The sequence below is a fragment of the Schistocerca serialis genome, chromosome 10 (genome assembly GCF_023864345.2).
Source record: "Schistocerca serialis cubense isolate TAMUIC-IGC-003099 chromosome 10, iqSchSeri2.2, whole genome shotgun sequence".
Taxonomy (NCBI): domain Eukaryota; kingdom Metazoa; phylum Arthropoda; class Insecta; order Orthoptera; family Acrididae; genus Schistocerca; species Schistocerca serialis.
Window position 1 is genome coordinate 245,912,895 of NC_064647.1, and position 13,359 is coordinate 245,926,253.

The window sequence follows — 13,359 nt, forward strand, 5'->3', positions numbered from 1 at the left end:
AGAACTCCGCAATATCCGTTCTTTCAGGAGTGCTAGTCCCACAAGGTATGCGGGAGAATTTGCCTGAAGTTTGGAAGGAAGGAGGCGAGGTACTGTCCGAAGTAAAGCTGTGAGGACGGGTCGCGAATCGTATTTGTATAACTCAGTCGCTAAGGCTCTTTCCCACGTAAGGCAGGGGTCACGAGTTCGAGTACCGGTCTGGCACAGAGTTTTAATCTGTCAAGAAGTTTCATATCAGCACACACTCCGCTGCAGAGTGAAAATCTCATTCTAGAAACATCCCCCAGGCTGCGGCTAAGCCATGTCTCCGCAACATCCTTTCTTTCAGGAGTGCTAGTTCTGCAAGGTTCGCACGAGAGCTTCTGTAAAGTTTGGAAGGTAGGAGACGAGGTACTGGCAGAAGTAAAGCTGTGAGGACGGGGCGTGAGTCGTGCTTGGGTAGCTCAGTTGGTAGAGCACTTGCCCGCGAAAGGCAAAGGTCCCGAGTTCGAGTCTCGGCCTGGCACACAGTTTTAATCTGGCAGGAAGTTTCATATCAGCGCACACTCTGCTGCAGAGTTAAAATCTCATTCTAAGTACAACATGTTTTAGGACGAATAGGTAATGAGTTTTTATGAGATGGATATAAATGTGTTTTGACATAGCAGGTCACAATGCTGCGTCATGGGTGATATTTTTTCTCTTTGAGAAGGATGATACCTTCAGAGTTGCTCGAGTGCGCGGACAAGTCGTAATCGAGTGCGGGTGGACATAGAACTGATAGTTCACAACCCGGTGTTGGTTTAGAAAATATTCTTGGGAACCACAGCCAAACTTTGTTAGAAACAAATCGCACGCGGACTTTGAAATATCGGCGCGACGTTTCAGATACGCGGCAGGCTATCTTAGTCGCGTGAAGGATTAAGTAACACTGATCGTGATTTATTGGCATTAACTTAATAATAATTATCAAAGAATTATCGGAAGGGATAGCAAGTGTTCTTGATGCTTAAAGCAAGTGTGAGTTGATTTACTGTTTCAATACGACAGATATTAATCACGGAATAGTCAGCTAGTTGATACGTTGCTTAGCAACCCATAAACAGATTGTGATCAAATTACTGGAGCGATTATTTCAGTCATTAGTGACCACTGTACACACAGCAGAAAACAACTCTCGTTGTGAATGACATTTGGAACAGATGAGTTTGGTTTCAGCTCCGAAGTTGAAACTTTACGGTGTCGTGTTCCTTCAGTTTGGTAGAACGATAGACATTATAATCTACACTACTATTTTTTTTTCAGGACTTATCATTTTTCTTTTAGAGGAATGTTTCTGCTTCAGTCATCAATCTTCTCAAAACGGAGATAAGGGTGACACACATAGCACTAAGACATCGTGGTCAACCACACACGTTCCCCCTTCCTCCCTCCCTTTTTGTGTTGAAAACCCTGAGTTTAGCCGCGGTACGACGAAGGAAGAAGGAAGAGGAGAAGAGAGAGAAGAAAAGGAAGAGAGGGCCAAAATGGAAGGTCACAATGTCACGGAAAGGCACAAGCCAGTATTCTTCAATCGCGTTTAGCACAGCACCGAGAGTTTTCGAAACAATAACCGATTTTACTTGACCACCATGAAACTCATCACTACGTAATTGTGACGAAATCCTAAAAACGAACCGTAAAAATTCGCTCAACAAAGCTAGGTCTTTAAGAAAACCATTCAAAATAATCCAGCGACAGCCTTCTCCTGAAGTTTGTATTTCTTTCGCAATCTTTCGTTTAAAACACTTACTCCAAACAAACTACTCGGTCAGTTTGAGGTGCCATTGTTTTAACAACGAACGAGAAAACAGGAAACAATGGCACCGCCACATCTGAATAGCGCCATCTAGCGGTCGTTTCTGTAAACATACGTGGCTTCCCTCCTACTGTAGTCGATAATAAACTGCCTGACCGGCTGTGGGCTGTTGTACACGGCAAAGTGTGCACTCTGGTTCTGTGTAGGAGAGCCGGAGGTTACTTGGAGCGAATGTCTGCTTGGTGCGATGTTTGGAAGCTTACTTCTAATCTAACGTAGTTGAAATACGGTTTTGGAGAAGTAGTTGAGACATAGTCTTAATGTTGTAGCACGGTCTTGTGGGGCATGTTCCACACTCGAATCCTATCATCAGCTCTTACCAAATGAAATCGGCACTCGTCTGGCCATAGCACGTTTTTCTCGTCGTCGAGTCTCCAACTGACATGGTTCCGAGCCCAGAAGGGCGCTGTTAGCAAAGGCAATCGCATCAGTCGTCTGCTGCCACAGCCCATATTTCGCCGCACCGTTCTACCGATACGTTCGTCGTAGTGTCGCACATGGATTTCTGCGTTTATTTCACGCAGTGTTTCTTGTCTGTTAGCACCGATAACTCTACGCAAACGCCGCTGCTCTGGGCCGTTGAGTGAATGCCCTCGACCACTGCGTTTGGAGTTCTCGGTACACTCTTGACACTGTGGATCTCAGAATACTGAATTCTCTAACAATTACCGAAGTGGAATGTGTCACGCGACTAGCCCCAACTACCATTCGGTGTTCAGAGTTTGTTAATTCTCGTCTTGCGGCCGTAATCACATCGAAAACTGTTGTACGCAATAACACCGCAATCTGTACATGTGCATGTCGGTATCCCATCACCTGTGTCAGCTCAGTGTCTATTATCTTGGCGGCCATTACGTGAAATGTACGTTGGTAGCTATGAAGTCGTTGCACAGTTACCTTCAAACAAGGGGTTTCTGAATTTTGTTAGTAGTTTATGAAATAAACACCATCAATTTCGTTCCACAATTAAAGCTTGATGGGCTTTCTACAATTAACTTCCTATCTTTCAAATCGCAAAAACGAGTTGAATATGCATTTAAAAACCTCATCCCATTAGTGTTTCGCGAAGATAACGTTGTCTTCCCTCCAAGGATTCCCATTTGAGTTCACGAAGCATCTGTGTGACATTTGGAAGTTGACGGAACCTACCGGAAACAAATCTAGCAGCCCGCCTCTGAATTTTTTCGATGTTTTCCTTTAATGGAACCAGATGGGGGTCAGAAACACTCCAGAAGTACTCTATAATGGTTGGCACCAGCGTCTTGTGTGTGGTCTCCCTTACAGATGAAGCATACTTTCCAAAATCTTCCCAATAAACCGTTGTGGACCACTCGCCTTCACTATTACAATCCTTTTATTGTGTTGAAACTTCCTGGCAGATTAAAACTGTGTGCCCGACCGAGACTCGAACTCGGGACCTTTGCCTTTCGCGGGCAAGTGCTCTACCATCTGAGCTACCGAAGCACGACTCACGCCCGGTACTCACAGCTTTACTTCTGCCAGTACCTCGTCTCCTACCTTCCAAACTTTACAGAAGCTCTCCTGCGAACCTTGCAGAACTAGCACTCCTGAAAGAAAGGATATTGCGGGGACATGGCTTAGCCACAGCCTGGGGGATGTTTCCAGAATGAGATTTTCACTCTGCAGCGGAGTGTGCGCTGATATGAAACTTCCTGGCAGATTAAAACTGTGTGCCCGACCGAGACTCGAACTCGGGACCTTTGCCTTTCGCGGGCAAGTGCTCTACCATCTGAGCTACCGAAGCACGACTCACGCCCGGTACTCACAGCTTTACTTCTGCCAGTACCTCGTCTCCTACCTTCCAAACTTTACAGAAGCTCTCCTGCGAACCTTGCAGAACTAGCACTCCTGAAAGAAAGGATATTGCGGGGACATGGCTTAGCCACAGCCTGGGGGATGTTTCCAGAATGAGATTTTCACTCTGCAGCGGAGTGTGCGCTGATATGAAACTTCCTGGCAGATTAAAACTGTGTGCCCGACCGAGACTCGAACTCGGGACCTTTGCCTTTCGCGGGCAAGTGCTCTACCATCTGAGCTACCGAAGCACGACTCACGCCCGGTACTCACAGCTTTACTTCTGCCAGTACCTCGTCTCCTACCTTCCAAACTTTACAGAAGCTCTCCTGCGAACCTTGCAGAACTAGCACTCCTGAAAGAAAGGATATTGCGGGGACATGGCTTAGCCACAGCCTGGGGGATGTTTCCAGAATGAGATTTTCACTCTGCAGCGGAGTGTGCGCTGATATGAAACTTCCTGGCAGATTAAAACTGTGTGCCCGACCGAGACTCGAACTCGGGACCTTTGCCTTTCGCGGGCAAGTGCTCTACCATCTGAGCTACCGAAGCACGACTCACGCCCGGTACTCACAGCTTTACTTCTTTTATTGTGTTCGTTCCACTTCATATCGCTTTGCAACGTTACACTTCGATTTTTAATTGACATGACTGTGTCAAGCCACACACTGTCAACGGTGTATTCGACCATAACGTAATTGTTTTTTTTCTACTGATCCGCATTAACTTATATTTTTCCACATTTACGGCTAGCTGCCATTCATCGCACCAACTAGAAATTCCGTCTAAGTCATCTCGTCTCGTTCTACAGTCACTTAACTTCTACACCTTCCCGTACACGACGGCATCATCAGCAAACAACTGCAGATTGCTGCCCACCCTGTAGGCTCAAGCCGGCCGCTGTGGCCGCGTGGTCCTAGGAGCTTCAGTGTGGAACCGCTGACCGCTACGGTCGCAGGTTCGAATCCCGCCTCGGACATGAATGTGTGTGATGTCCTTAGGTTAGTTAGGTTTAAGTATTTGTAAGGTCTAGGGGACTGATGACCTCAGACGTTAAGTCCCATAGTGCTCAGAGTCATTTGAATTTGAACCTGTACGCCAAATCAGTTATGTATATAGAGAACAGCGATCCTATCACACTTCCGTGGGGCACTCCTGGACGATAACCTTGTCTCTGATAAACACTAATCGTCGAGGACACCATATCGGATTCCATAAGAAATTCTGGAGCCGCTCACGTATCTGCGAACCTAATCCTTATGCTCAGACGTTCATTAACTGTCCGCAGTCGGGCACCGTATCAAGCGCTTTCCAGAAGTAGTCTAGAAATACCCAATCTGCCTGTTCCTCTTCGCCCACTATCTGCATGATATCGTGTGAGGAAAGAGCTACCAACTTGGCGCCGTGGTGCTTCATTTGTTAGCTGTACGTCCTGTCAGCACGCTGTTGTTACGGAGAAGCTTCGTGAACGACGACTGGAGTACCTGAAGGCAAAAAAGTGATCTTCTCGCGAAACGCTATTGAAGAAGTGCACAGAAAATGAAGTTGCGACAGACCACAAAGCGATTCCGCTACATCTAATGCCTGATCTTGAGTAAGGACGACGACGACAACAAACTGGGCAGGTTAGTTGGGGCTCACAGTTGGAGTTCGTACTGAGGCATACAACCCAACACCGTTTCGTCGCTGGGTCTGTGAGTGGAATGGGAAGAAGTGTGTCCAGCGATGGCGTAAGGTAACCACCGCCACCCACCGCACAACGCCTTGCGTGGTATAGACGTGGACAAATCGTTCCTGCTCCCCCTCCCCCCCCCCCACCCCCACCAAATACATTCGTGTTCTTTTTCTTTTTTAGAGCAGACCAAATAAACACCAACTAACTCTGTCACGCTATAAGCTGTATTACTTTCGCCTTTCCTTGTCTACCCTCACCTAGTTAAGGGGCAGATATTCACTGGTTCACGAAGACAAAATTTCATGAAACTAGTCGTCTGTCTGCAACTCTCACCACCAGAACGTCTCGTGTTACCGCGAAGCAGACTGTTTTATCAGCTTCATTTGCAGTAATCAGTGTTCGACATTTCTGTTTTGCTTTTCCCTGCACCTCCTACCGTCGTCCGCCCTCAAACAGTTGCTGCAAAACTTAAAGGTGCGAACGTCGAGAGGTAAACGCAGCGATCGTGCGTACAGACGGAACACTGCACAGCGCGGCTAGCAGCGGGGGACGAGCCACGTGACAAGTTTGCGCAACCTGGTGACGTCACGCGGGTAGCGAGGTTAGGGGGCGGGAATCCCCTGACCGAGTCCGCGGCCGTGGCCGTGTGGCGGAACGCCAGCACACACGGCGCATCGCGACTGGGAAACTGCTCGCCTCGTGTTGTCACGTAGGAGATGAAGAAACTGAACCACACATACGAGCTGTGGCTGTTATGCAGGGCGTCGCAGGAGCAACGGTCATTCGAAGCAAATAAATCTGGAAAACCTGAGTTTTAAAATGCGCACCTTATAAGCTATGAGCACTTGTTCATTGGAAGAGATGAGTTTCACAGTAGCGAGTATGAACAATTGCTCACTGCTCTTAAGAAATGCAGTTAAAAGCCAATGTTTACGGGATATTTTATCTTGTTGGTCCATACTCCCCCCCCCCTCTCTCAAAATATGGAAAGCAAAGAGCTTCCAGTATAAGAGACTTGTTTCACAGTACCGAAGTCTAGCTTAGCGACCGCTGGTTCGCTCGCGTAGACTGTATGGTCTGCAGAGATTTTTTTTTCTTTAATAAAAAATAGCTCTGAGCACTATGCGACTTAACTTTGGAGGTCATCAGTCCCCTAGAACTTAGAACTACTTAAACCTAACTAACCTAAGGACATCACACACATCCATGCCCGAGGCATGTTCGAACCTGCGACCGTAGCAGTCGCGCGGTTCCCGACTGAAGTGCCTAGAACCTCACGGCCACACCGGCCAGCTTTCTTTAATCGATTTATTATTCCCACAAATTGCAATATCATCGAAGCTTTTCACCCTAATTAAGGCCATACTTCTTAGCAAAAAGAGATTCTGTTGGATGGAGTCGAAAGTCTTTGTCAGTTCTGCCTTTGAGTTCTTGCCGTGATATTTCCATACAAACTTTCATCCCATTACTTCCATAGAAGTCAAATACTAGTTTTTATTGATTGAGCTTGAAAAATGGTTTTAATATAACGAAATACTTCCACGAAAATTTTCATCCCCTATTTCATCCTCTTAGGGGTTGAATTTCCAAAAAAGACGTAACAAGTATTTATTAATCGGGAAGGAAAATAAAAAATTTTCTTGATTAAGCTTTAAAATTGCTTTTGTAACGCCATTAAGAGGTCGAATTCCCAAAAACACGGAAATACTTTTTTTTGTTTCTAACCGAAATGCTAAATTCGAATTTCATAGAATTACATTTAAAAAATCTTTCGTAATGAAATATTCCCGTAAAATATTTCAACGCCTATTTGCCCCACTTATGGGCTGAATTTCCAAAAACCAACGTATTTTTTTTCCAACTGGGAAGACAAATATCAATTTTCATAGATGTAGCGTTAAAAATGTTTTAGTAGTTATTTAATGATATATTTTCAAGAAAAATTTCACCCTCTATATCACCCCCCCCCCCCCCCCCCCGATAGGGACTAAAATTCCAAACGCTGAAACAATGTATTTTTTCTGATCGAAAACGAAAAACCAATTTTCATAGTTGCAGCTTCAAAATACCCTCAATAGCTTTATATTCTCAAAAATCCTTTCACCGCCTATTTTACCGCTTCTTTAGGGCCAGAATTTAGAAGAATCCTTCTTTATATACAGAGATGCAGTAGTGCTCGTAGTTCTTAAGGTATGCATTTCGTTTAGAGCCCTTGCGTACCAGATATTTTTGCGTCGAATGGAACATCTTGTACAAAATAACAACCACCACCACCACCACCAGCAGCAGCAGCAGCAACAACGGATTAACGTATCTCAAGTGTGCCGAAAAGAATGAAAGATCAAGAAAAAAGTGCTCGAATTAAAAAGAAAGGTAGATAGGTATACAGACTTCCTCGACTGGTGTTTAGTCTGTAAAGTAAGGAAAGAAGAGTTTCAAGGGAGGCTTCAAATTAACGGTGGAAGGATAGCAATGCTAAGGGCCGGTGATGACACTGTTGCCCACAGTGAAACAGAGGAAGAATTACAGGACCTGTGAAATGGAACGATCTTATTCCTCCATTTCTCCGATTTACAGTTCAGCTGTGACTTTCGTGTTCTGATTGCTTGCGTTATTGTTACATGCTCTTCATATTTATTTCTGTACGTGACAGTTTCTTCGTTAAAATATGTTCAGTTATTTCCTGATACCTGTAGTTGTCTTCACATCAAATAATGTGTAATCGGCCAGCTGCTGCTCTCAGAAATTTCACTTCCGAAAATTCCGTCTTTCTGATCTGTTGTGTAGTTAGCGTCGAACATTCATACCCGTAAAACGTGTTAGATACCGTCATTACTTCAAATAGTCTAATCATGTATACTTGTACCATTTTGGAAAAAAAAGGTTTGATTTTACGACTTAGACACCGAAATTTCTGTAGCTTTCTACTCACGTCATCATTTTTATATCAGAAATAACACTGTAATCGTAAAAGAATTGGTTAACTTATTGCATTCCATTGTTATTAATATCTGTTTTTGGCCCTAACTTATCCACATCTCTTAGGTGCCATCCCTATAGTTCAGTGAGTGGATGTTTACAACGCACTGACTTGCTAGGTGCAGCCCACATTTTCTCTCTCTCTCTCTCTCTCTCTCTCTCTCTCTCTCTCTCTCTCTCTCTCTCTCTCTGCAGCTGCCTTCCTGAACGTCACACAAATGCCAAAACCGGAAACAGCTGTAAGGGCTATTCGCAGTTTTAACTCAGTGTTGTCCAGGCATATTACCGAAGATTATCAAACATTAAAATATGGTCTCTCTGTAAGCTCTGTTCCTCTAAGCTCTTGACAGCAGTCGCACGCAGTAGCGTGCAGGAACTTGCAGCTGGCCACAACAAACAGGTGTGCGCGCCCTCCTGGAAGTGAAGAAGTTTCCGGAGCCGGACGGTGCACTTGCACGCCGCTGCTGGAAAGTCCCGGCTGCCCTCCAAAGTCCCCGGTTCGCCAGTCGCCCCCCCTGGGGGATTCCCCGATCACCGCTGCCGCTGTCCGCCCGGCAAAGGGCTTCGCAGGGCCGAGACTGCTCGTTTATCACCGCTAGGCCGGGATATATTTCTCCGGGAACAGCTCCCTTCGTGGAGCCTACAGCACCGCACCACCTTACAGGAACGTCTTAAGTAGGGGTTCAGCTTCCGAGGCCTTTTGCATAAAAACAATATCCGCTCTGTTTTTCCGACACTCCGAAAAGTGGAAACGCAGATGCAATTAGCAAATGGCTCCTTAATGATAATTACTCTTTTCTCTTTAATTCCTCCCTGGCGGGACGTACTCAACTTGAGAACGCGCCGGTGGAATTCTTTAAAACGCTACTTCACCCCGCAGTTGTGCTCTCTCATTTACATAACATTCTAGAGGTTACGAAAGGAGAGATTTTGCCCAGCTTCTCGATTCCTTTCCATTAACCCTTTCAAGATCAAATTCATTTCTGTACCCCATATTACTATAACAATTCTTAGAATGTTTACTGAATGTGTAGTGAGTAAGCTAATGTTTGTATTTTCCCTACTATTTTTACTTGTATCGATATCTGTATAAGCGATGCACAGTGTGTTTGACAATTCATGTTACACTGTTGTAGAGGTTGCAGAGGGGACTTGGTAGATCGTGTTTTACAAAGGGAACCCATATCCGGAAATGTCATCCGGCGACGGTACAGAGCGTCAAAGTCACAGACATTGGGGACCATAAATATACGTTCATACAGGGTGATCCCATAGTGATGATAGATTCAAGGATGATGGAGGAGGATAAATGCATCAATTTTAGATAGCGTCCGTTGACCGGAAACGAACGAGTCGAAGGTTAAGAGCAAAAAGCGTTCCGATACCTCTGACACTATACAGAATACATGTACCGGTACTGTTATTGCTAAGATTGTAGGGTAGGCAAGTTTCAAAGGTGGCAGTGTGGTCGAAAAAGCTGAGTGCTCAACACGGCGGCTCGTCACGCCAAGGGTCCCGGGTTCGATTCCCGGCTGGGTTGGAGATTCTCTCCGCTCAGGGACTGGGTGTTATGTTGTCCTCATCATCATTTCATTATCATCAGTGGAAAGCGAATGGAAACCACCACTGGAATCACTTCCCAAGACGCTCATGCGGTGGACCTCTCTTGATGAGGCACCCCCATGACAAGACCTGCCGTAACGCAGAACACACACAGTAAAGTTATGGTCGAAAAAGAAATGTCCCGTGAATATAGGCTCTAAACTGCATACCTCAGAAATTATTGGCACGTGTTCATCTTCGCTAACGTGAAACACATCTCCTCCATTGAACGTAGCTACTGAGGTGTGCATTTTATAGCTCATGTTTACATTTCTTCTTGTTTTGGTCCTCAGAAAGTTGCCTAACCTACAATCTTAGCAAAAACAGTACCAGTATATGTAACCCACTGCCAGAGCCATCAGAACGGTTTTCCCTTATAACTTTGAACTTTTCGTTTACGGTACAGCACCCTTAGTTAAAACTGACACATTTATCCTCCTCCATCGCCCTAAAAAGATTGTAACACCATCACTGAATTACCCTGTATATACAGGGCGTTTCAAAAATGACCGGTATATTTGAAACGGCAATAAAAACTAAACGAGCAGCGATAGAAATACACCGTTTGTTGCAATATGCTTGGGACAACAGTACATTTTCAGGCGGTCAAACTTTCGAAATTACAGTAGTTACAATTTTCAACAACAGATGGCGCTGCAAGTGATGTGAAAGATATAGAAGACAACGCAGTCTGTGGGTGCGCCATTCTGTACGTCGTCTTTCTGCTGTAAGCGTGTGCTGTTCACAACGTGCAAGTGTGCTGTGGACAACATGGTTTATCCCTTAGAACAGAGGATTTTTCTGGTGTTGGAATTCCACCGCCTAGAACACAGTGTTGTTGCAACAAGACGAAGTTTTCAACGGAGGTTTAATGTAACCAAAGGACCGAAAAGCGATACAATAAAGGATCTGTTTGAAAAATTTCAACGGACTGGGAACGTGACGGATGAACGTGCTGGAAAGGTAGGGCGACCGCGTACGGCAACCACAGAGGGCAACGCGCAGCTAGTGCAGCAGGTGATCCAACAGCGGCCTCGGGTTTCCGTTCACCGTGTTGCAGCTGCGGTCCAAATGGCGCCAACGTCCACGTATCGTCTCATGCGCCAGAGTTTACACCTCTATCCATACAAAATTCAAACGCGGCAACCCCTCAGCGCCGCTACCATTGCTGCACGAGAGACATTCGCTAACGATATAGTGCACAGGATTGATGACGGCGATATGCATGTGGGCAGCATTTGGTTTACTGACGAAGCTTATTTTTACCTGGACGGCTTCGTCAATAAACAGAAATGGCGCATATGGGGAACCGAAAAGCCCCATGTTGCAGTCCCATTGTCCCTGTATCCTCAAAAAGTACTGGTCTGGGCCGCCATTTCTTCCAAAGGAATCATTGGCCCATTTTTCAGATCCTAAACGATTACTGCATCACGCTATCTGGACATTCTTTGTGAATTTGTGGCGGTACAAACTGCCTTAGACGACACTGCGAACAGCTCGTGGTTTATGCAAGATGGTGCCCGGCCACATCGCACGGCCGACGTCTTTAATTTCCTGAATGAATATTTCGATGATCGTGTGATTGCTTTGGGCTATCCGAAACATACAGGAGGCGGCGTGGATTGGCCTCCCTATTCGCCAGACATGAACCCCTGTGACTTCTTTCTGTGGGGACACTTGAAAGACCAGGTGTACCGCCAGAATCCAGAAACAATTGAACAGCTGAAGCAGTACATCTCATCTGCATGTGAAGCCATTCCGCCAGACACGTTGTCAAAGGTTTCGGGTAATTTCATTCAGAGACTACGCCATATTATTGCTACGCATGGTGGATATGTGGAAAATATCGTACTATAGAGTTTCCCAGACCGCAGCGCCATCTGTTGTTGACAATTGTAACTACTGTAATTTCGAAAGTTTGTCTGCCTGAAAATGTACTGTTGTCCCAAGCATATTGCAACAAACGGTGTATTTCTATCGCTGCTCGTTTAGTTTGTATTGCCGTTTCAAATATACCGGTCATTTTTGAAACACCCTGTACATACATTTACAGGCGGCAGCAGCTGTAACTTAGACGCTTGTAGCTTCGTTGTATGACGTGTCCGGACCTGGGTTCCTAAGTAAAACTTGATCTACTAAGTAACGCCTACAGCTTCTAGAAATGTGTAACATGAATTGTAAAAGAGCCTGCATGTGTACCACAGGACTCAAGATGGAATATATCAAGGGAAACATTTTATGAGGAAAGAAAGTTGCATCAGCCAAAATCAGCAGCATTGTGTCAATGAGATCTAACTATTCAAATATCAAGATGTGACGTTCTCAATTAAGGATGAAAACACGTAGCGACATTTAGCAGTGGTCACATGTGACATTACCACGTTTAAAATCTTTAGCAGAAACTGAATGCTGCTACCTTCAGGTAAGGATAATTTGCACTGTTTCTAACACTGAAATGCAAAGGCTTGTGTACTTTATTTACTTTCACTGTGTTATCTAGAATGTCTTTATACTTGAGGGTGACGCTTTGCCCTCACTAGGAATACTGTATGTCCGAAAAAAAGTCGGTCAGACTGATCTTCGGTGTCAGTTCGTATACTTCGTAGGCCGTTCTTCAGGTGTCTCGGAATTGTAACTGTGCTGTCACACACATTCCGTCGTTGGTTTTGTTGTTAACAATACTGACCTTTCAGAAGAAAATTCAACACTCGACCGAAAAACGAAATGAACCCGAATAACATTTTCATAAGTACTGTTCAGAAACGAGCGCATTTGTCAACAAGGTTCATTTTCAAGAGTCTTCCAGCAAAATTGACAGTAATTGAATGATAAACAACAAGTATTGAAATCAGAGTTGAAAGGTCTCCTTATGACATGCTTCTCTACAGGGCTTCCTCGCACTAGCTGAAAACTTTATTCTGTAATGTGTTCTTTACTCGTATACTCACAATTTTGTCGCGTTTTTGTTAGTCCTACTTGAAGTCGTTTCTACCTGAAGTGCTTCTCTACCGCTTGTAGCCGAACACCTTCAGGAACGCCACCAACTTGCGATTTTGCTTTTTGCCAGCATAGCCTACCGTTCCCTTGTTTTTTCCTTTCGCCCAACTGATACATTCTTTACTGGAGAGATGTGTAGAGCGTCACAACGACCGTACTTGTTACAGCTCTACAGCACAAAACGTTCCTATTGAGACGTCTAGGAGAAAATAAAGACGATGGCTTCCAGATTTTAGTGATTTCAGCCCACCTCCTTGCGAGAAGAAAATACTTTATAGAAAAACATGTGACTAAGAAATAGTAATATTTAGTATCATACACAAACAACTGACTAAAAAGTTATATTCTCTTTGTTATTTTCTTCCTTTTAAGTGACGTTATTTTCCAGGTCACAAATTCTCTATAAGAGTCCAGCTGAAATCCTGTTTTGCGTCCATCACATTCTGTTTCTTGT

At 44.8% G+C, this 13,359-nt stretch overlaps 1 non-coding gene across 1 annotated transcript; it reads left to right on the forward strand.

Annotated features, from left to right (window-relative positions):
- The first annotated feature begins 431 nt into the window (after positions 1 to 431).
- On the forward strand, positions 432 to 506 carry Trnas-cga (transfer RNA serine (anticodon CGA)). The gene has a single exon. It is a non-coding gene; the product is annotated as a tRNA-Ser (tRNA).
- The last annotated feature ends 12,853 nt before the right edge of the window (positions 507 to 13,359 follow it).